This window comes from Myotis myotis, unplaced genomic scaffold (assembly GCF_014108235.1).
Source record: "Myotis myotis isolate mMyoMyo1 unplaced genomic scaffold, mMyoMyo1.p scaffold_m19_p_1, whole genome shotgun sequence".
NCBI classification, from domain to species: domain Eukaryota; kingdom Metazoa; phylum Chordata; class Mammalia; order Chiroptera; family Vespertilionidae; genus Myotis; species Myotis myotis.
In genome coordinates this window covers 2,208,487-2,232,009 of record NW_023416313.1, presented here as the reverse complement: position 1 = coordinate 2,232,009, position 23,523 = coordinate 2,208,487, and the positions used below count along the sequence as shown (strand labels likewise).

The window sequence follows — 23,523 nt, the reverse complement described above, 5'->3', positions numbered from 1 at the left end:
ACAATGGGTTCTTAAACTGGACCGGAGGGCCGGAACAAAAGCATGGATGGAGTGTTTGTGTGAACTAATACAAATTCAAAGTAAACATCATTACATAAAAGGGTACGGTCTTTTTTTTTTTTTTTTTTTAGTTTTATTCATTTCAAACGGGCCGGATCCGGCCCGAGGGCCGTAGTTTGCCCACGGCTGCTCTAAACTCTGCCGGACCGGACTCCTTTTAGGATCGCGCTGTTCTCATCACATTAAGGCGCTATTTGCCTTTTTCTGCACTCCCGGTGCAAACGCGAGGGTGGCCTCTTAGTCAAAGCAGCGACCCCACATGTACCGGTGGCCACTGTACTGCACCACACACCTGCGGCCCCAAAATAAAACCAACGCTTTCGCTCGGAAGTGTCTGGTGACTCTGATGAAGCAGGAAACCCACTGCTTTTATTCCATCTCCAAACCCTTGAGGACACACTTCTTTAATGCCCGGGGGAGGGGAGGGGCAGAGGGAGCCACTTCTCAGCTGGCTGCCTTGCGGGAAAGCGTGGTTTTCTGATCCGTGTCATGCAGCGGCCAGCACTGGGAAGGTCGGCACCGCTCAGTGAGCCACGACGCCACACGGCCATGCGCGGGTGGGACCCCTTCACGTGCATCAGGCAAAGTGCTCTAACACAGCAGAATGCAGTGTCTTTTAAAAATATTTTTTTATTCATTTCAGAGAGGGAGGAAGGGAGAAGGAGAGAGAGACAGAAACATAAATGATGAGAGAGAATCATGGACTGGCTGCCTCCTGCACGCCCCTACTGGGGATTGAGCCTGCAACCCAGGCATGTAGCCTGACCGGTATGGAACCGTGACCTCCTGGTTCATAGGTCGATGCTCACCCACTGAGCCACCCGGCCAGGCTGAAGTGCTCCTTTCGCTATGGCTCTGGAGTCCACACTGCAGATCACCTTAAGGAACTAGCACTTGTCAAGTTTGGGTGTAGAATCAAAGAAAACGACCCACGATTTTCTGAAAAGGCCCTAAGATACTCGTCTTTCCAACCACATGTCTGCGGGGGCCAGCTTGCTCATGTGCTCCCACCAGAACCAGGTCTCGGGGCGCTCGGCACAGACGCAGGGGAGAGCCGCTCGCCTCCGGGAGGCCGGCCTGCGTCCGCGACCTCCGCAGAAGCAGCCGCGGTGCGCTCTCAGCCACCTCGTAGCTGAGCACGGCCACTGCTCAGAAATACACATCATCTCTTATATGAGGCGCTAACGAGCCTGCCAGCTCTGAGTTCCTGCAAGGCGAGTGCCTGCGGTGTCCCCACACAAATGCAGCTCCTCGGGTCTTCACTCCGTATTTTAAGACCAAAAAGTCCTAAGAGACAGTCCGGGAACTGCTGGTTGCGGGGATTCCTTCCCAACCTGCTCTTCCTCCAGCTCCAGCACCCTCCGCAGCTGAAGACGCTGATGGAGGCGCGGGCACAACTGCCGGCGGGCACAGCATCCGCGCGTGCCGGGCCTCAGAGCCAGGGCAACGACAGGCCTCATCCTGAGAGCAGGACGACTTGTCGAAATGGGAAAAATAAATGAAACCGGACACTTACCTTAGATCATATCCAGAAAGAACTATAAAGACACTTGAGAATCAAAAGGCCAAAAAGTGCAAGCATTAAGTCCTTGCGGAGAGGAGGTGCCTTCTTTTATAACCTTGGTGTGGGGAAAAGATCGTCCAACTTCGACTCGGACTCAGATGTAAACGGAAAGGACGGATGGAGGAGACGAAGAGAAACAAAAGCCTGCGGCCCTGGAGAGGGAGGCCCGAGTGGTGGCCCGCACGCCCCCGGTTCCACGCGTCCCGGGACCTGGGGAGCCGCCCTTCGCTGCTGGCCCGCCGCCGCCACGGAGCCTCCTGCTGCGTCTCAGAGGCGGGGCCGGCACTGGCTTCACAGAGCCCCTGTCCCGTCCCTCAGTGAGGACTCGGGGCCACCTCTGAGGCCCCAGGGAAGAAGACATCTGTGACACATGGCTGGCCCAGGACCAGCCTGCTTCCCTGACCCACCCTGTCCCCGGCCTCCTCTTTGCAATGCCTTCCGCCGACCTGTACCGGGCTCCCCGCCGCTGCCTCCTTGTCCAGCCCATCTCCTTCCCCTCCCGCCCCTGCGTCCCTAAGCTCGTCTGAATGAGGCAGTTTCCCGGCACGCATCGGGCTGCTTCCCACGATGACCTCGGCGCTCCCTGCTGCTCTCTGCGGGTGCACCCTCACCGGTGCCTCCCTGGCTGGTCCCACACACACACCCCAACTCGCCTTGTACCCGTCCACGCTCAGCTCGGCTACCAGCACCTCGGCTCCCCTTGGTCAGCCTGACCAGCTGTGACTGCGGTGACTGTCTCCTCCCCCGTCGGGGGCCGTCTGGTCAGGGGCCTCCGTGTGACCTCCCTCTGCACCGAGAGGGCCCAGCACGAGGCCTGCCAGGGAAGCTAGCCCCCCACAGACGTGGCTGGTTCCCAGATCTCCGTGACAGACCAGCGTCCTGGGGTGTGTTGGGAAGAGAAGGGCGCAGAGAGAATACCAGAGCCCGTCCTCAATAGCAGCTGCTCCGTGTGGCATTCCCAGAGCACAGGCAGCCCAGGGCGGGCGCTCTGACAGTTCATCTCTCAAGCTGGCTGGTGGCACCTGGGCAGGCCTCTCCGCTGGGGCAGGCGCCAGGGGGAGCACTCGGAGGGGCTCAGTGAGGGACACGACTCATGCGGCAGGGAGCACGGAGCTGCCACGCGGCAAGGCCCCAACATACTTTCCCTTATAGGGCTACGGCCGGGAGGTAGGCCGACTCCCAAACACTTCCCGGCCTCCGGCCTCCGCGCATAGCTGGCTGGGCTGCCTCAGAACAGGCGGCGGTGCTCTCTGGGAGGGAAGACTTGGGACCCCAGGTGGCCCTGAGTGACTCAGGCTGAGCACAGGGCCTGGGCCACAGCGCGGGGATGACAGCTCTGCGCAGGCAGCTGCTGGGGAGACCGACCGCGGGCTGGCTGCATCAGAATCAGAGGGGAGAGAGCAAGGCCTCTCCTTGTCGCTCTCCTGTCAGGAGGACGGACAGCCACCGCTCAGCCTCAGCACTGACTCCACCACATCCACCATGTCCCAGCGGAAAGCCCACGTCTATTCTGAGTCCTGAGAATCTGCCGCTCCGGCTGTTGAGAGGCAGCAAGGAGTCCCCAAGGAATTGCTGTGAACATCCACAGAGCACATTCTTTGGGGAAGATGTCATGGTTTGTACAAGTCACATTAGTATGTGGACGGATGATTCAAGCCCTAACAGAAAACATCCCTCCATTGTGCGAAAAGCAAGAGATGAAACCCAGACCCACACATGCTTTTCCTGGTCATGATGATGTACATACCCCGACCGCACCCCAGGGCCCCGTTTCTCTCTTCGGAAGCCTGATTCCTGGGCTGCAGATCAGGACCCCGCACTCCCAGGGGAGGCGAGGGAGGGAGGAGGGAGGGGGGAGGTCCGGGTCACTAGGGTTCGCGGCCAGGCTGTAAAATACATTCCCAGGAGCTGACACAATACGTTTCCTCGCACACACTTCCGACGAGATGGCACGCACCTCCCCAGCCACTCCTGTGTGAGATAAAGAGCCAAGCCTACGCCATCCAAGTTGTAGCTTAGCCTCTGGGGGGAGTACAGGGGAGCGGCTCCAGGACACGGGACAGGACTGGAGATGCTGGCCTTCCCCACCGAGCGAACCTCAACCCCCGGCCACCCCAGACGCTTCCTACAGCAGCTCGGAGAGGCCGGCTGCTCGGCATTTGCTCTGCCCCCCGCAGCCCTACCGTGACAGTGCGTTTCGGACGCCCCTGACCCCGGCCGGCGGGGCTGACACTGCGGACCAGCGGTCAGGAGGGGTGGGAGGAGGGGCCCACAGGAGAATGGGGTGAAAATAGCCTCCTCGAGACACGTGGGCAGCAGGAGGAGGCATGAAACAGATGACACGATGCCTCCACCGCTGGAGCTTTAAGCGCCACCGTCACCAACATCTCAAGAGAAGGAGGGTCTCCAGGTCGCCGCAGGGCAGGCCTGCAGTCCAGCTCGGAGCTGGTCCCGCACTTGTGCACCGCACAGTGGGGGCCTGACGCCCTTCCCGTCGGGAACAGGACTCAGCTACGATTCTTCGAGATGCCGCCGCCCAGCTCCACAGCCCTGCTCTTACACTCTCATTGTGGAAACTGGAAGGGACAGGGTTTTAAACGCCTCCTTTCTGTCCTCCAAGCCCGAAACCAGTGCCTCTCAGCCTCCCCGGGGGCACTGCTAGGACGCAGGTCCTGGCTGCGCAGGTGTGGGTGGGCCTGGGAGTCTGCAGGCCTAGCCAGCTCCCAGGGGTGCCCCGCTGGGTGCACGGTCCCGTTTCCAGCAGCCTTGCCCTGAGCTGCTCGGAACCTGACAGCGTGTTTCAAATGCAGGAGTGACCGCAACGCTCCTCAAAGGAATAACAGACACGCCGCCGCCCGCACTCACCTGCCGCCCGCGACCTCAGGGAGCACCAGGGTCTGCCACCGAAGTGAACCCACCACCAGCCCAGCAATCAGGAGAGGGGACTGCTGAGTAGGCAACGATGCCCCTGAGGATGCGCTGGCATCTGGCTGCTGCTCCCCAAACTGTCAGGTTCAGCCAGACCCAGGATGCCGGGGTGACGGGGCTGACGCCCATGCACAGCTCATCCCATCCACACACATCCCAGTCGGCAAACACCGGAGCCTGCCACCGCCTGTTGTGTAATAAGGTCTCCCTGGGCCCGGCCGGAGAGGCTCAGCTGGCTGGGCGCTGTCCGTGCACTGAGAGGTGCCAGTTTGATTCCGATCGGGGCACACGCCTGGCTGCAGGTCTGATCCCCAGCTGGGGAGCATAAGGCAGGCAGCCCGTCCATGTGTCTCTCTCACATTGAAGTGCCCCCCCCCCCCCCACACACACACACTTCCTTTCTCTAAGCAGGTCCTCAGGTGAAGATGTAAAAAGGAGAAACTTCCCTGGGACGGGACGCAGCCCCGGCCATTCATGTGCCTCTTGCCTGCGGTGCTTCCGGGAGCGAGAGCAGAGTGAGGCGGCTGCAGCAGACGCAAAGCCTCCACCAGGCACGGCGGCCCTTCACAGGAGAGCCGGGAATGAACTCCAACAAGGACAACCGGAACCCGAGACGGAACCAGGCCGAGCTGCGGAGGCCGGCGGAGGGTCAGGCAGAGGGACCCTGCTGCCAGCAGCCCGGGAAGAGCGAGGGCAGGGCCCGCTTAGGAGTCAGTCTGATCCCCTCAGAAGTGCCACCGCCTACCCGGGCGACAACTCACATATGACCTCTGTGACCCCGCAGAGCTGCTTTCTGAGCATCCCACCCGCCTCCATCCGAGGAGCTGAGGGGACAGCCCCCAGGGGAGGAGCCTGCGGCCGGTGACCAGCCCACAGCAGGCACAGCATGAGGCCCCCCCCCCCAGGGACGGGCTGCTAGGCTGCTGTCTGGCCGCCCCCCCCCCATCCCTGCAGACGGAGCCCACCCCTCTTCCATGGTGGGGGAGGGTGGTGGGCAGAAGGGCTGGGTGGCATATGGCAGTGTGCTAATGGAAGCCAATTAGCGCCACGGCTGCTCTCACAACAGCTTCTCAGGGCTGGGAGCTGCTGCGCTCACAGGGCGATGAGACAATGCAGTGGCTGCACCGTGTCCATACGGCGACGCAGACCCCCGTCCTGCCCGCTTTCTGGACGTGCCCCAGGGCCCGGGACATTGTCACCATCTCTCTATGGATTGAGGAGCAGAGCTGTCCACAGGGTTTTGCTTTAAACATACATATATTTTTAAATATATTTTGATTGATTTCAGAGAGGAAGGGAGAGGGAGAGAGTTGCTCAAATGGAAAATAAAATAATTAATAAATAACAGTATAAGAGAGAACCTGCCTGGAGAACCTGGCTATGCTGATCAGCTGAACGCTGTCTCCATGTCATTCATTCTTCGCTGACTCCGTCCACACCTTTGGGAACCCCTGGACCTGATGCGGCTGGACCCCAACATTGAAATATTTGGGAAAGAGAGAATGAGCATAAAGCCCAGAGTTTGTTGAAAAGGAAATTATTGGCTTGAAGAAGAGACATAGAAAAACATTTTAGTAAAAGAATAATTTTCAAGTTCAAGCTGTCAGAACATTTTTTTCAATATATGAATATATTTTTAAATTGGCAATTGTTTCACATCTATTGCAATCACTGGCAAAGATATTGTGCTTGAGGAGAACCAAGATGGCAGCATAAGTAAATACTTGTACTTGCTACCTCTCACAACTACATTAAAATTACAACCAAAAGACAGAAAAACTTTCATCCAGAACCATGGGAAAGCTGGCTGAGTGGAAGTTCTACAACTAGAGGTAAAGAAGAGAGCACATTGAGATTGGTAGGAGGTGCGGAGGTGCCCGCAGAATGGGGTGGGAACCAGGTGTGCTGCTTTTTTCAATAGGGAGAGAGATATAAGCTTCTTATTGCTCTAAACTCCAGTTCTGGGCGAGACTCTGGGGACCCAGACTCATACAGGGAGAATCTGGACTGTCTGGCATCAGGCCAGATCGTGAGGGCGGCTTCCTTTCAGATGGAGGTGCTGGCAGTGGTCATTGTTCCTGCACCAGGACCTCTCCAGTGCAGGACTGACTGGCAGCCATTTTTCTGCCTTGGTGATTCCCTGAGATTCCCCCCACCCAATTTGCCCTACTCAAGCTGTGCGCAGCAGTTTTTGCATATGAATGGCCTATCCTTTCTTAGCCTGAAACCTGTCAAACAGGCAGCAGCTGTGACAGAGAGCCCCAAAGCTACAAAGGAAGGCCCAAGGCTCAGCAGCAGCAGCCTGCCTTTCTTTAAGCTAGGCCTCTTCTGAGCACTTCCAAACCCTATACAAAGAGGAGGAATATGCAGATCTCCCTGTAGCTCCTGCTAGGTTGTCCTAGGCAGTGGCTGACTTTGCACCTCCTTGGAGATCCAAGAGCCAGTGTACCCAGTGGTCAGTGTGAGACCATACCAAACTACAACTTCACATCCATAAGCGACACGCTCAAGGGGAAGACTCAGTGAGCACCAAAGCCCCACTGAAGTGAGTCCTGCCCCAGAAGGGTGTCTCCTGCACAGCAGCTCTTTCATTGTAGACACAGCTGGTCCTCACAGCCAATTGGCCTGTAGGTCAATTCCTTCCAGTGATACCAACAGCAATCAAGCCTTAACTACAACAAAACTGTGTACAGAACCCACAAAGAGGTGCACCAAGAGTGTCCACCACAAGTGATTGGGGAGGCTGAGCCACTGGGCCCTCTAGGACACATACCACACAAGGCCACTCTATCAACACAGGGAAGCAGCCAAAATGTGGAGACAAAGAAACATGTCACAAATGAAAGAAATGGATGAGAGCAAAATACTGGATATAGAGTTCAAAACCATGGTTATAAGGTTACTCAAGAATATTCTAGAAACCTCTGAGGAGCTTAGTGAGACCTTCAAGGATCTTAGTGAGAATGCCAAAAAAATGGAAAAGGCCCAGTCAGAAATTAAGCATACACTGACTTAAATAAAAAATAATATACAGAGATTCAGCAGTAAACTAGCACATCCCAAGAATGAAATCAAAGATTTGAAATAAGAGGAAACAAAAAACACCCAACTGGAAGAGCAAAAAGAAAAATGAATCTAAAAAATTAAGATAGTGTAAGGAGGCTCTGGGACAACTTCAAACATACCAACATCCAAATTATGGGGGTGCCAGAAGAAGAGAGAGAACAAGATATTGAAAACTTATTTGAAGAAATAATGGCAGAAAACTTCCCCTACCTGATGAAAGAAATAGACTTACAAGTCCAGGAAGAGCAGAGAACCCCAAACAAGAAGAATCCAAAGAGGACCACACTAAGACACAACATAATTAAAATGCCAAGGGCAAAAGACAAAGAGAGAATCTTAAAAGCAGCAAGAGAAAAACAGTTAGCTACCTACAAGGGACTACCCATACGACTGTCAGCTAATTTCTCAACAGAAACTATGCAAGCCTGAAGGGAATGGCAAGAAATATTCAAAGTGATGAATAGCAAGAACCTACAACTAAGATTATTCTACCCAGAAAAGCTATCATTCAGAATTGAAGGTCAGATAAAGAGCTTCATAGGCAAGAAAAAGCTAAAGGAGTTCATCACCACCAAACCAGTATTATATGAAATGCTGAAGGGTATTCTTTACGAAGAGGAAGAAGAAGAAAAAGGTAAAGATAAAAGTTATGAACAACAAAGTGACAACAAATACATATCTATCAACAAGTGAATCTAAAAATCAAATGAATAAAAAATCTGATGAACAGAAAAAAAAAACAATATAAGAATAAGCTCTGTGTTACTCACAACTGTAAGCCTACTTTTGTACACATACAGAATATGTATTAATTGACAGCTCCTGGCATCGTAAGGCTTCCGGCCAACAGTGGGCTGTTAATAGTTAAGTTTGGGGGAGTCAAATGTCATACCTGGATTTTCAACTGCTCAGCGCCCTAACCCCACACTGTTCAAGGCCAGCGGCCTGTGGAGACTTATTAACTTAATGGTAAATCAGCTCATCCTCGCTTCATGGCTGCCTGCGTTCTCTGGGGCCTTGCTCACTGAGTTCCCTCCCAGCACGTCTTGGCCTCTGCGCTTGGACCTCAGATTTAGCCCAAACCCACTGCTGCCAGGGTACCCACCTCAACAACGGCAATGCTGCTCTCCCAGCTACTCAGGCCCAAATCCGACGCCATCCTCCTCCTCACTCCTGTCCTCCGGCCCATCAGCACATCCTACAGGGGCTCCTCCCAAAACAGGGGCCGCCCCAACCCCAGCTCCCGGCCCTCGCTGCTTCCAGCCTGGGCAGGCCACCGCATGTGCCCCTGGCACTGGGAGGGCTCCCAACTCACCTCTTCCCTCCCACCTGCTCACCCACCCCAAACCCGCCCTTTCCTCTCACACATTTCAGGGCCAAAAAGGTTATATGCAGAGAGGGAGGGAGGGAGAGAGAGAGAGTGGGAGAGAGAGAAAGCAAATGTCCTAAAATGTCGGGGGAAGGGAAACAGAAATCCTTTGTACTATTTTTGCAGCTCTCCCATAAGCCTGACTTATTTCAAAGGAAAGAGTTGAAAAATAACTCCCCAAAGCGTCAAGTCCCTCTGTGAGCGCATCGTCTCCCGTGGCCAGCAGGGCCTCCCTCTCCTCCCTGGCACATGAGAGCCCTCGAGTGTGCCTGGCAATGAGAGTGTCACAGACGCGTGACCCGCAGCCACTGAGAGCCCTCGCCTGATGGACAGGAGAGACACAGAGCAGAGAGCTTCGCACAGGGTGAGGGGACTGGACAGAGGGTTGTTTCAGCCAGAGATGCAAAAAGGGATCCTACTGATGGTGGCTGCCCAAGGGCTGGGTCTTTTTTAAAAAGTGTGTGTGTGAGTGTGTGTGTGTGTGAGTGTGTGTGTGTATGTGAGTGTGCGTGTGTGTGTGAGTGTATGTGAGGGTGTTAGTGAGTGCGTGTGTGTGTTAGTGAGTGCGTGTGAGTGTGTGTGTATGTGAGTGTGTGTGTATGTGTGTGTGTGTGTGTGTGTGTGTGTGTGAGTGTGTGTGTGTGTGAGTGCGCATGTATGTGAGTGTGTTAGTGAGTGTGAGTGTGAGTGTGAGTGTGAGTGCGTGTGTGAGTGTGTGTGTGAGTGTGTGTTAATGAGTGTGTGTTAGTGTGTGTGAGTGTGAGTGCGTGTGTGAGTGTGTGTGTGAGTGTGTGTTAATGAGTGTGTGTTAGTGAGTGTGAGTGTGAGTGCGTGTGTGAGTGTGTGTGAGTGTGTGTGTGAGTGTGAGTGTGTGTTAATGAGTGTGTGTTAGTGTGTGAGTGTGAGTGTGTGTGAGTGTGAGTGTGAATGTGAGTGTGAGAGTGTGTGTGTGTAGAAGGCCTCACGAGTCCATCAGGTCTGACTGAGAAGTGGAACACGGTGGTTAATAAACGACATGGCCCAAAGCACCCAGCCACGCTCAGTTAGAGTTTAAACGGACTCACTCATCTCCTCCCTTAAATCTGAGCCCCCGCAAACACCTCCAACCCCAGCCAGGAGGACAGCTCGCCAACTCGCTGGCTGGAATGGAGCTGCCATCAAATTAACACTCAATAAACCCCGAGCCGCTAGAACCTGCAGGAAGGACCTTCTGGACGCTGACGATGGCCGCCCGTGCTCCGCACTCTGGATGCTGCAGGGGATGTGAGAGAGCAGGGCCCCGAGCGGATCCCCTGCCACCCGCTGCTGCGGCTCAGGCAGCCCCCTCCCGGATGGACGCCTCCTTTCAAGGCTGCTGGGCAAGCTGCCCTCCCCGGGGATCTCTGTGCTGCCAGGGCCATTCTTTCTCCCTGCCTGAACTTGGACGGAGCAGAAATGCGCAGGTGCTGGGGACCCACACAGACGGAAGGAGGGGAAGGGAAGGGGGGCGGGGTGGCAAGGCAGGCACTCCCAGGAGACGAGGGCTTGGTCCCCGCCATCAAGCAGGCAGCTGCTGTGGACTGTCGCTGTCCCCCGGCCCCACCCACTAGTCATTAAACAAATACACGTAGACGTCCCACATCCCATGTGCTTCTGAAAGGGTGTCTTGCAACCAACAAAAGACTATAAGCACAACTTTAAAAAGTGAACAACTGGGAACCACAGAAATGGGCCAACGTGGCCGCATTTTAACTCTGGAGCGCCGTTCCATGGCAACCGTGCGGTGATTCACCAATGACGACTGGCCGTGTAAATTCACACAGGAACCCGAGGACGGGGCTACAGTCTAGAGCAGTGATGGCGAACCTATGACATGCGTGTCAGAGGTGACACGCGAACTCATTTTTTTGGTTGATTTTTCTTTGTTAAATGGCATTTAAATATATAAAATAAATATCAAAAATATGTCTTTGTTTTACTATGGTGGCAAATACCAAAAATTTTCTATATGTGACACGGCACCAGAGTTAAGTTAGGGTTTTTCAAAATGCTGACACACCGAGCTCAAAAGGTTCGCCATCACTGCTCTAGAGAAAGGCTGCGACAGTCTCTGGTTCAGAGGCCGCGGGGGGCAGTGGGTCTTAGGCCTGTGAGCAGGGCGCATGGAAACCCAGCTCCCGCTCCTCTGTGACTTCCCACCTCCATCTCCACTGCTGCCGGATTTCCGCACCGGCTCCCGCGTGGTGCGTGCAGTGTTTTCTGCGAAGCAAGAGATGTCTGTGCTGAACGCAAGGAGAAGCCCGCTGGCCGAGGAAGACCGCGATCCTATGCTTTAGCCTGACGGCCAGGCACATTCACAAGTCACACGGAAGATGGAGCCATGTGTCTGCGTGTGCCGAGTGGGGAGACAAGGAAAACGCTCATTTATAGAGGCCGCGCACCTGCTGTCTCTCACCTTCCCGCCCAGCACCCCTCCACAGCCAGGCCCTGGCTTCTGACCTCCAGTTTGGGGACCACACACATCTCCACGGCTTCCTACGCAGGACGAATGCCCCGAGCATCCTGATGACAACCTCTCTATGGCCATCACTGCATCTCTCCTGCAGAGCCAGGCGCCTGGCGCTGTGCCGGGACCAGCTGCCGCCCGCTACACTGCTCTCCGCTGGGACCCAGCGACACGGGGTGCTCCTCCCTGTGACAAGAGAGAGGGAGGGCAGGTGCGTGCCCTCAGGGAAGGACCTGTGATGACCAGAGAAAGCAGGGAGGGCACCTCCCTGCAAGCAGCTCTCATCTCACCACGGTCTGGACCAGTGCCACTGCGGTTTCACCAGAGACTGAGGAAAGCCAACCTCAGCCAAAGCCAAGGGACAGCCCCCCGGTAGCCGCTCCTCTGGTGCTCGGGTCGCCGATGGTTAGACGGCTACATCCTGCGTGACAAAGCCCCGATGCAGTAACTGCTGAAGAAGCCTTTAACGCACTTGTGTGATTACAAAACGCAGCACCTGCTTCACAGGCAACAGAGAAGACCTCCTTTCAAAAGCTCTGCTGCAGGATTTCGGGTGCAAGGAAACTTCCATGACCTCAAACACTCGGCGCGCCGTCCTCCTGAGGACAGCAGGCGCCACCCAGGCCCCAGGATGGCGCGAGCCGGCAGCTGGAGGCCCGGTAATGATCAGCCCTGCCGGACCCGCCAGTCTCAGATCCCACAGCGCAGGCGGGGAGCGCTCAATGACCACCCATCTCACCCGCCCCTGGCCATCTGCTGCTCCTGTCACTCGCATGGAAAAGTAATGAGGGGCTTCTGGGGGCTGCACGGCGCTGCAGCTGCTGCTCTCACGTGGGGCGGTGCGCTACTCGGAGGCTTCCATCAGACCCCGCGGTCCTCGGAATAGCGTCTGCCGGGCCCACGTTCTCTGGTCTGATCCCCCCTTTATTCTAGAGTTGCTGTTCCCCAACTCCTTCAATTGTCTCACCTGTTTCATAAAATCCATGGGGAATTAAAGGCACTGGGAAACCTACAGTCATGATGAAAAGCCGCCGGTGTCTCTGACCCAGGGCTGTGGCCGTATCACGTTCAGCGGCAGGTCTGTGTTCACGGAGCAGACCTCCCCCCAGCGGCCCCCTACTCACAGACAGGAGGACGGCTGTAACGGGGTCTGTGCGGGTCAGAGCCAGGGCGATCCATGTACCCGGCCCCCTTCCACCTCCGTGCCCTTGTGAATCACTTCCCCTGCCTCGGCCGATTGAAAGCCCAGGGCTCCAGGCTCCAGCAGCTCCTCCCCTAGGTGGACAGGGCGAGCCTGAGCGAGTCCGGAAGGAGCGCCGTGTGCCCCTCACTCAGTAAGTGCTGGTGATGCGGCAGCAAGCGCGGGAGGCCAGTCTCGGCTCCGGAGGTCCTCGCTGCCCAGGTGGAGACAAACCAAACACACGGATGTGGAGAAAAATACAGCAGGAAAAGGGAGAAAGGCCGTTGCTAGGGACGCTCGGAGATGCTGGCCTCATGACATGTGCAGAGGGACGAGGACACCAGGGAGAACGGGCAGACTAACTGCATCGGGAGCCTTTGGGAACTGGCGCCCCCTCTGTCCTCACAGGGAGAAGGGCCGCGCGCACTGTAGGGTTGCAGAAGGCTGGTAGTCAAACTCAGGCATTTCGGGAAAAGTCTATAAACCATATGGCCAACGGCTGAATGCCTGTTTTCCAGAGAAACTTTAAAATATGGGCGAACGTGTTTGTTTACTTGAAGGCTGTGTGCGTGCGCCGCTGCCAAGTGCCTAACAGACTGGCCCGTGTTGGGCTGGATTTGCCAGCTTGCCATCAACAGGCTCCGGGCCATCTCTAATTGCTTATAAATAGCACAAACACCCAAATATGCAAATCAGGGCAAGCTGTGCCTTTAGCTGCTGCTGCTGCTGACAGCAGATGACAACATGAGCAGATGGGGCTGTCGGGGCCACACCCTGACACGGGCCTGCAGCACGGAAGGGGCAGAGGGACCAGCTGCCTGCGCAGGACAGGCGGCTTGTTCTCTGGTGAACACTGCTCCCTCCAGGCCCTCCTGTCACAGTCACACAACTTTCATGTTTGTTGCATGTCCTGTGGCTGGTCCCTCCAGCCAATGAGGCCAGGAGCGGGGAACCCGGGAGACTGCAGGGCACACAGCCAAGAGCCCCACCCAAGTCTAGCCATGAGCAGGTCCTGCACAAGGCAGGGACCTCGCGGGGAGCACCATCCCGCACAAAGCAGGGACCTCGCCGGGAGCACCATCCTGCACAAGGCAGGGACCTCGCTGGGAGCACCATCCCACACAGGGCAGGGACCTCGCCGGGAGCACCATCCCGCATAAGGCAGGGACCTCGCCGGGGGCACCATCCCACACAGGGCAGGGACCTCGCCGGGAGCACCATCCCGCACAGGGCAGGGACCTCACTGAGAGCACCATCCTGCACAGGGCAGGGACCTCGCCGGGAGCACCATCCTGCACAGGGCAGGGACCTCGCGGGGAGCACCATCCCTCACAGGGCAGGGACCTCGCCGGGAGCATCATCCCACACAGGGCAGGGACCTCACCGGGAGCACCATCCCACACAGGGCAGGGACCTCGCTGGGAGCACCATCCCGCACAGGGCAGGGACCTCGCTGGGAGCACCGGTCAGGGGCCTGGCCGTGACAGGAACAGTCTTGCTCAGACAGAACTCAGTGGGGACAGATGAACACATGCACATCTATATTAGCTTGAGCAGAGTGAGGGGACCGAGCACAGGTGCCCAGAAGCACAGGAGACACTTCGAAGCTCCGAAGCTGAGATCTCCCCCACCCCCAGGGCTGCCAGTGAAGGGCAGTGACTCACTCCCCTCCAGCCAGAAGGCTCTAGGGATATTCCAGAAAAGAGACCAAAGAGACAAACAAAGCCCTGGCTATACAGTTGAACTTCAGGCACTCAAGAGGCCGATACCTGAGTGGCACGTCAGCCTACCAGCTAAAACGAGGAAAACCCTTGGTTCAAGGGCTATGGAGGAAGCGTCGGTGGCAGAGTTATCAGCTCTGAATATTCCCATTAAAAGTGATGATTATGCCCTAGCCGGTGGCTCAGCTGGTTGGAGGGTCGTCCCGGACAGCAAAAGGTTGTGGACTCGATCTCCCGTCAGGGCACATATGGGAGGCAACTGCTCGATGTTTCCCTCACATCAATGTTTCTCTTTCTCTCTCTCTCTCTCTTTCTCTCTCTCTCTCTCTCTCAATGATGGAGACTATTGGCACTTACCATGTGCCTGGCAGAGGCACTAAGCTAAGCACTGTCACATGGGTTTGCATCTGAACCTCCGAACAATCATCAGCCGATAACGATGCCTGCGTCCCATTCTGTGCATGAAGCCAGCTGTGACCGGTTTTAAAACTTGCCCGAATGACACGGCGAGTTACACACCGCAGGCAGGCCTGACTCCAGCGCCCTCGCGGAGAGGTATGCTTCTGAGTGTCCGGCACAGAGCGCGTCAGGCCCCAGGTCAGACTGGACTCAGGGTAGCTCCCTAATTAACAGTCAAGTCTCATGCCATGAAGTGACACTGAATAAACTGAACAGCTGGGAAGTGCCCCCAGGGTGGACATGAGCAGGACGTGGCATTAAGGAATGTCCACCGCAATCGGCACCACATCCTCTAGTTACCCAAAGCCATGCTGAGCGGGTGACAGCAGGAGGTGCTGTGTCACCTGGAGCCCCGGGCTCACCGGGGACACAAGTTCCCGAGCGTCACTGCCCATCCGAACCATGGGGAGCTCTTCCGACCTGCCGATGCCCAGGCCCACTTCCAGGGATCAATGTCACCGGTGCAGCTGGCACCGGCTCTTCCGAAAGCCCCCAGCAGCTCGGGCTGCAAACCACTGTTCCCCCACTCCCACCCTCCTCAGCTCCCACCCCCCTCAGCTCCCACCCCCATCGGCTCCCACCCCCTCGGCTCCCCACCCTCCTCGGCTCCCCACCCCCCCTCGAGCTCCCACCCCCTCGGCTCCCACCCTCCTCAGCTCCCACCCCCTCGGCTCCCACCCCCTCGGCTCCCACCCCCCTCAGCTCCCCACCCTCCTCAGCTCCCACCCTCCCACCCCCCTCAGCTCCCCACCCTCCTCGGCTCCCACCCCCCTCAGCTCCCCACCCCCCTCAGCTCCCCACCCTCCTCAGCTCCCCACCCTCCTCGGCTCCCACCCCCTCGGCTCCCACCCCCTCGGCTCCCACCCCCCTCGGCTCCCACCCCCCTCAGCTCCCCACCCTCCTCGGCTCCCACCCCCCTCAGCTCCCCACCCCCCTCGGCTCCCACCCCCCTCAGCTCCCCACCCTCCTCAGCTCCCACCCCCCTCAGCTCCCCACCCTCCTCGCTCCCACCCCCCTCAGCTCCCACCCTCCTCAGCTCCCACCCCCCTCAGCTCCCACCCCCCTCGGCTCCCACCCCCTCAACTCCCCCCCCCTCCTCAGCTCCCACCCCCCTCAGCTCCCACCCCCTCGGCTCTCCACCCTCCTCAGCTCCCACCCCCCTCGGCTCCCACCCCCCTCGGCTCCCCACCCTCCTCAGCTCCCACCCCCCTCGGCTCCCACCCCCTCGGCTCCCACCCCCCTCGGCTCCCACCCCACTCAGCTCCCCACCCTCCTCAGCTCCCACCCCCCTCAGCTCCCCACCCCCCTCAGCTCCCCACCCTCCTCGGCTCCCACCCCCCTCAGCTCCCCACCCTCCTCAGCTCCCACCCCCCTCTGCTCCCACCCCCTCGGCTCCCCACCCTCAGCTCCCTCCCCCGAGATGCGAACTATGCACCTGGGATGCAGGTGGAGGGCGAGTCAGCCGGCCCTCAAGAGCGGTTACCGTTCTCTCTGCTCCTGGCAGAGGGTCCAGCGTCAGGGATCTGCTCCAGCCCAAACCAGACCCACTCCCGGGTGAAAACACTCTGGGAGGAGTTTCCACACAAAACAACTTCCTGGGATGAACTCAGCCCTGAGGCGGCTGCGGGAGAGAAATCCAGGCCGGGGCCACTTGCCTCCCTGAGAGCCCCTCCCCGCACAGCGCACACACGGGCAGCCCACCGTGATCCGGCGGGCGCAGCCCAGCAGCTCAGCACCGAGAACAGCGCTGCTGGGAGTCGGGCTGGGGCTCCGGGCCTGGCCAGCTGCCAAGCAGCAAGGTCACCTGAGGTAAGTCCCTCCTCTCTGGTCTCACTCTGGCTAACAGTTCAGTGAGAGGGTGAGTATAAAAGGCCGAGGCCCCTTCCAGCTCCCGGTTCTAGCAACGATTAAAAAAAGAATTCCTGCCGAAACCGGTTTGGCTCAGTGGATAGAGCGCCGGCCTGCGGACTGAAAGGTCCCAGGTTCGATTCCGGTCAAGGGCATGTACCTGGGTTGCGGGCACATCCCCAGTAGGAGATGTGCAGGAGGCAGCTGATCAATGTTTCTCTCATCATCGATGTCTCTAACTCTCTATCTCTCTCCCTTCCTCTCTGTAAAAAATCAATAAAATATATATATATATAAAAAAAAGAATTCCTGCCACCAACCAGTCAAATGACCAAAGCACCCTTTTCCGTTCTTAAGAATCAGAAGTGAAAACAGAGAGCCCGCCATCATCCCACCAGGGAGACGGGCAGCAGATGCACATCCATTCACGGCAGCTGGGAGCCGGGCAAGGGGCGCAGTCGTCCATCCTCCCTCCCTCCCTCCTTCCCTCCCTCCCTCCCGTCCTCCCTCCCTTCTCCCTCCCTCCTCCCTCCCTCTCTCCTTCCCTCCCTCCCTTCCTCCCTCCCTCCCTCATGCCCCAAGTATCTGAAGCACCCTCTGTGGCGCCCTCTGTGTGCTCCATGCCGCTCACTCCACTTCCACTTCCACGAGGGCTGCCTCCTGGGTGCCACATCCGCCGTGAGGCTGCCTATCTGGTCCTCGGAGGAGCGCCTTCCTGCAGGGCAGCGTGTCCCAGGTGAGGACGGCAGCCACGGCGGCTAAAAACTGGGATCTGAGGGACCCGCTCTGGCGCCCAGACCCAGAGGGCGGTTGCCTTCCTGCCTCACTCCCAGCGCCTGGCTGAGCCACGCTGCCCAGAAAGCTGGGGGCCTGGCAGCTCGGTCTCAGACCTTTGAGGCCATGAAATGTCCTGGACTCACAGCCCACCTGCCCTAACGGGTCTCTTACTTGTTATGCGGTCACTTCTGTGAAGCTGGGCTAAGAAAGACTCTGGCACGTTCCCACCAAAGGATTCCCCCCCCCCCCCCCAAGGGGCCCGGACTGGCCAGTCCGCAGAGCGGAAGGCTTCCCTCCGCAGCCCCGAGCCTACAGCGCTGGACAAAGCCACCAAGTACAGAAGGGACAGAGCCTCCTGCTTCCTAGGCCGGGGTGGGGGCGGGGGGAGGGGGCTGTCTTACGGATGGAATGATACACTGTCTGTGGGAAATGGCGGTTCATCAGTGTGGCTCCCTGGGGCCCCCCGGGCTGTGCTGTGCCCCGTCTGGTCCCGTCCACGGCAGAGCGGCATTCCGGGGGCGGACGGGCCACGGGCTGTCTGTCCACCCCCCAGAGGACTCTGGGTGCTGCCCCTTCTGGCTGTTAGGACCAGAGCTGCTGGGAACACTGCCGGGTTTTGGTGTGAACACAGGCCTGCATCTCTCTGGGGCAGCGCCCAGGTGCCCCCCGCCGTCCGCCGGAGCTGCGGGCTGAGTGGTGTTAGGAAGCTGCCACGCTGTTCCCCAGAGCGGCTGTGCCATTTACATTCCCACCAGCCGCCCGCCAGGCCGCCGCTCCTCCCGGCTGGGGTGTCGCTGCTCCTATGGCAGCCAGGCTGCTAGGTGGGGTTTAATGTGCGTTTCCCCAAAGGCTAACGATTCCGGCCACGGGGTCAACCGCTGCCTCCTCATCTGTGTCTCCTCTCGGTGACACGTCTCCTCGTGTTTTGTCCCCGCTTCCCGATTGGCTGTTTGTTTCGTTGTTATTTGCTCCGGACACCGGTCCTTCATCGCGTGTGTGTGCAAATGCCTCCTCCCGGTCTCAGCCCGTCCTCCCACCCCTCAGCCTCCTAGCAGGGCACACGGCTTCCGTGTCGGCGGGTCGGTTTCTCCTTTGCTGACCGCACTTCCAGGCTGAGTGTAAGAGCTCTCTGTCTAGCCCAACACCTCCAAGATTTCCCGTGTCCCCCAGCTCAGCTCTGCGCTTCACACGTGGGCCTGCGGGCCCTTCTGAGTGACTGTCGCACGAGGTGTGAGGGGTGGGTCGGCTCATTGTTTGCCCATGACATCCAATTTCCCCGGGGTGACCGGCTCCTCGCTTTAGCGGGATGGGAGCTATGCAGGCACATGGCACGCTGTCCTGTCACACCTCGACTCCAGGGGGCGCTGGACGGACCAAAACGCCCAGTGAGAGCGGGAGAGTAGAGCTCCAAGGACGTGCATTCTGAGCGCCGCGGACCTGCGCCTCAGCGGCAGGCACAAAGCAGCAGGCACACGGCGAGAAGAACGAGCACGCGCACCTGCGTGGTGTTACCCTCACCCGGGATATTCTCTCCATTGATGTTTTTGGAGAGTGGGAGGGAGGGGGCAGAGGGGAGGAGAGGAAGGGAGAGAGAGAGAGGGAGGGAGAGAGAGAGAGAGAGGAAGAGAGAGAGAGAGAGAGAGACAGAGAGAGAGAGAGAAACATTGATTGGATGCCTCCTGCACGTGCCCCAACCAACTGGGCCGGGGATGGAACCCAGGTACCTGCCCTTGAGCGGGGATCGAACCCGGGACCCTGCACGCACGGGCCGACGCTCTACCGCTGAGCAGCACCGGCCAGGGCGGCATGTATCTCCCAGTGGGGACTGTCCTTCCCATTTCCTGTGGGGAAGGCCATCCCTGTGACCCTGGGACAGGACATGCCTGTACCTGAAGCCTGTGTGACTCCCCACGCTCTCACACGTGCGGCTGAAATATAAGCTTTCAAAGGCTGCACACGAGGAGGGCGGGGGGTTCTGCTCACATGGAAGCTGGCGATGCAAACACAGACGGGCAGGGCTGGCCACGGGCCGTCCAGCGCCAGGACCTCCAGGGATAGGAGCCATCGGCCTGACTCGCTCTGTGGTGGCTTCTCCTTCGCCACTGCCTCGCTGAGACTGAGGACCCCTCACCCACTGTGAGCTGAGCGGCCTGGTCACTGGGGGTGAACCGTCTCAGCGGGCCGCTGGGAGGTGTGAAAGAGGACGCACAGCCGCTCCGCACGCCTGCGCACCTGCAGCCCCTCAGGTAGGAGCGGCCATGGCAGCATTGAGGGGAGGACAACCGTCCTTCCTCACTTTCCCAGGCTCCCTCTGGATACACTCAGCAGAGAGCAGCCAACGGAGGAAACCAAAACCAAATACTTGCTCCGTTTCTGATAAGAAATGTTTTTGAAAGGGGGGGGGGCAGAGGAGGAGGAGGAGAAGGAAGAGGAGAGGAGGAGGAGAAGAGGAGGAGGAGGAAGAGGAGGAGGAGGAAGAGGAGGAGGAGGAGGCAGAGAGAGGAAGAAGGAGGCAGAGGAGGAAGAAGAGGAGGAGGAGGAGAGGAGGAGAGGAGAAGGAGGAAGAGGAGAGGAGGCAGAGGAGGAAGAAGAGGAGGAGGAGGAAGAGGAGGAGGAGGAAGAGGAGGAGGAGGAGGAGGAGGCAGAGGAGGAAGAAGAGGAGGAGGAGGAAGAGGAGGAGGAAGAGGAGGAGGAGGAAGAGGAGGAGGAAGAGGAGGAGGAGGAGGAGGAGGCAGAGGAGGAAGAAGAGGAGGAGGAGGAAGAGGAGGAGGAAGAGGAGGAGGAGGAGGCAGAGGAGGAAGAAGAGAGGAGGAAGAGGAGGAGGAGGAGGAGGAAGAGGAGGAGAAGGGAGGAAAGGAGGGGAGGATAAAGGAGGGGGAGGGAAGAGGAGGAGGAGGAGGGAGGAAAGGAGGGGGAGGATAAAGGAGGGGAGGGGAGGAGGAGGAGGAGGAGGAGGGAGGAAAGGAGGGGGAGGATAAAGGAGGGGGAGGGGAGGAGGAGGAGGAGGAGGAGGGGAGGAAAGGAGGGGGAGGATAAAGGAGGGGGAGGGGAGGAGGAGGAGGAGGAGGAGGGGAGGAAAGGAGGGGGAGGATAAAGGAGGGGGAGGGGAGGGGGAGGAAGGGGATAGGGAGAATGGGAGGCAGAGGAGGGAGGGGCCAGCAGACACCACATGCAGAGGCGCTTGCTGGCAGCGCCCCCTCTGGCTGGCACCAGCCCTGTGGGTGTGCGGGGATGAACAGCACCTGGAACGGGCGCCGCTCCGCTCCGGGGAGAGAGCTACAATCCCCGAGAACCACAGCACAGACAGTGACCCACATGGGAGGCGCCGCTGCTATAAATACTTGGTGGCAAACGCTGAGGTCATGCTTTCTGTCCCACAGACACCCAACTGGAACTTGCCAAGAGAGCACGTAGCAGCGCCCAGCGCGTGCGCGGCCAACACCGGGCTGCAGAGACTCACAGCCCAGCGAGGACCCTCCCGCGCAGCCCACCCCTGCTACCCCCCGCCCTGGCACATGACCGCACTTGCATAACAAGCATCTTGACCTGCAGACGCCAGGCCCTGCTCTGACCCTGAGTCCCCCACAGACCCAGAGGCCAGTGGAAATTCCCTCCCATGTGGGCAACAGCAGGAAACCCACCAAAATCCATCAAAACCAGCACCAGATCCACCTACTATGAGATACCCCTGCTGTGGCAGGCCCATCACTCCAGGACCCCTCCCCTAGGACTGGGGTGACCGCAGGCCAACCCGAGGGGCGTCCGTGCTGACCTGCCAGGCCGCGACCCAGCAGCGTGAAATACAGTCGCTCAGTCTCAGGTGAGCCGCCACGGAACCCAAAACCAAGTCCCTCTGGAAAGTGTGTGTACAAGGACGGGACCTGGGCCAGAAGGCAGAGAAAATGGTTGTCCCGAGGGCTATGGGGAGACCCCCTCTGTGGCCGCCCCCGTGCCTGCAGACCGCCCCCTTCACCCCACCCCACACATGCTCCCAGGAAAAGCTCCTGCGACAGCGCGACACGGAACGCACTAAAGAGATGTGTCTTGAGACGAGTGGATGTGAATAACTTGAACTGAACCAGAGTTTTTTAAATGTGTTCTCTGTCTTGGAAATAAGGCCACGAGCTTGAGGAAATGGCTTAGCTTCTCTCTACCAGTTTATCGTTTGTAACCTGTTAAAGTAACAGTGTTCACCCACAGGTCTGGGGTGAAAACTCTAAGACCCACTCGTGTCCGGAGCCCAGCAGGCAGGACCGTCACTGGTGGGTGCGCCAGGCACGCGTGCGAGCGTCACTGCCATTACTCTGCGTCCAGGGCCGGCCCGCCCACTAGGTCTCCTGCAGCGCAAGACGGACCGAGCGGACTGCTGGGGCGGGGAGTGCGGGAACAGCGGACAAGCACTCATTTCGTTTTAAAAACATCCGCAAACGGCACGTATGTATTTATCAGTGCACTGGAAAGACCTGGAAGCAAATACACCCAAAACTCGTCGTGGTTACGCCAAAGGCAGTGAGAAAGAGACTCACCTGCGTTGTGTCTCTGGTGCGACTGGATGGTCCTCCGTGAGCATCTACTCTCCTGGTGAAGAGCTTCGAAGACTCCCGGCAACGTTTCTGTAGAAACGAGCAGGTGGTCAGGGGGGTCGGACAGGAGATAAACCTGCATGAGCTGAGTGGCAGGTGCGGCTGGGCGCGCACAGAACGCCACCCCCATCTTTTCTCGGGTCGGAAGCCAAGCCTCCACGGCTGACTCCTGGGCCCCCTGCGCCTTCCTGCCGGTGCCTTCCTCACATCACACCCTGCTCAGCGGGGTCGGAGCCACAGCCCCTCCCGTCCGTCCACGGCCCAGTGCCGCCAGCTTCCTCCTGCACCTGCATTTGGACGCGATACCCTAGGCCAGTGGTCGGCAAACTCATTAGTCAACAGAGCCAAATATCAACAGTACAACGATTGAAATTTCTTTTGAGAGCCAAATTTTTTAAACTTAAACTATATAGGTAGGTACATTGTGATTAACTTAATTAGGGTCCTCCTAAGGCTTAGGAAGAGCCACACTCAAGGGGCCAAAGAGCCGCATGTGGCTCGCGAGCCGCAGTTTGCCGACCACGGCCCTAGGCCAGTGATGGCGAACCTTTTGAGCTCGGCGTGTCAGCATTTTGAAAAGCCCTAACTTTGGTGCCGTGTCACATATAGAAATTTTTTGATATTTGCAACCATGGTAAAACAAAGACTTACATTTTTGATATTTATTTTATATATTTAAATGCCATTTAACAAAGAAAAACCAACCAAAAAAATGAGTTCGCGTGTCACCTCTGACACGCGTGTCATAGGTTCGCCATCACTGCCCTAGGCAGTGGTTCTCAACCTTCCTAATGCTACAACCCTTTAATACAATTCCTCATGTTGTGGTGACCCCCAACCATAAAATTATTTTCGTTGCTACTTCATAACTGTAATTTTGCTACTGTTATGAATCGTAATGTAAGTATCTGATATGCAGGATGTATTTTCATTGTTCGCAACCCACAGGTTGAGAACCGCTGCTAGTGGTTACGGATGTGCCTGGGTGAGCTTGGCATTCCCCCCACGCTGGGCAAGGTGCAGAGGACAGTCCGTGGATAACGGCTGGAAGGCCGCTCAGGAAACAGACCAGCGCTGTCCCACTTGGCCCAGTCGGGCCTGGCCTGCCTGGTGACTCCACTAGCCGTGCTGGCAGCGGGCAGAGCCAGGGCCCTGGCTCCCGCAGGACGCTGGTATGCAGCCCCATAAAAACCGCTCGAGCTTTGCTGGCCTTGAACATAAGCGACGAGAAGATGAGCGATTTCTCAGGGGGCTGCTCGGCCCGGGCCTGAGCTCACGCTGCTGGGGAAACAGTAAAGCCCAACGAGCTCTTCAGATCGTCCGTCAGAAAGAGTCTGCAGACAGAGGACGGGGAGTCACGCAGCTCATCGCTGGCCCCAGGACCCAAACGAAACCCATCCAACAGAAAGGTGAAGGCTGCGCATTCAAAGCGGGCCCACAGCCGGTGACAGGGCTGTCAGGGGAGTGGGCGCACACACGCTCT

At 58.0% G+C, this 23,523-nt stretch overlaps 1 protein-coding gene across 3 annotated transcripts in view; it reads right to left on the bottom strand.

The window, feature by feature from the left end:
* AFAP1 (actin filament associated protein 1) overlaps positions 1-23,523 on the bottom strand; it is an 85,859-nt gene that overhangs the window by 49,329 nt on the left and 13,007 nt on the right. For 2 of the 3 annotated variants that reach the window (XM_036328193.1, XM_036328170.1), the window contains exon 2: positions 21,984-22,070. The exons of the other annotated variant lie outside the window; for it this stretch is intronic. The gene's annotated coding sequence lies outside the window, so the exon portion shown is untranslated. The remainder of the gene's footprint in view (positions 1-21,983; positions 22,071-23,523) is intronic. 3 annotated transcript variants of the gene reach the window in all.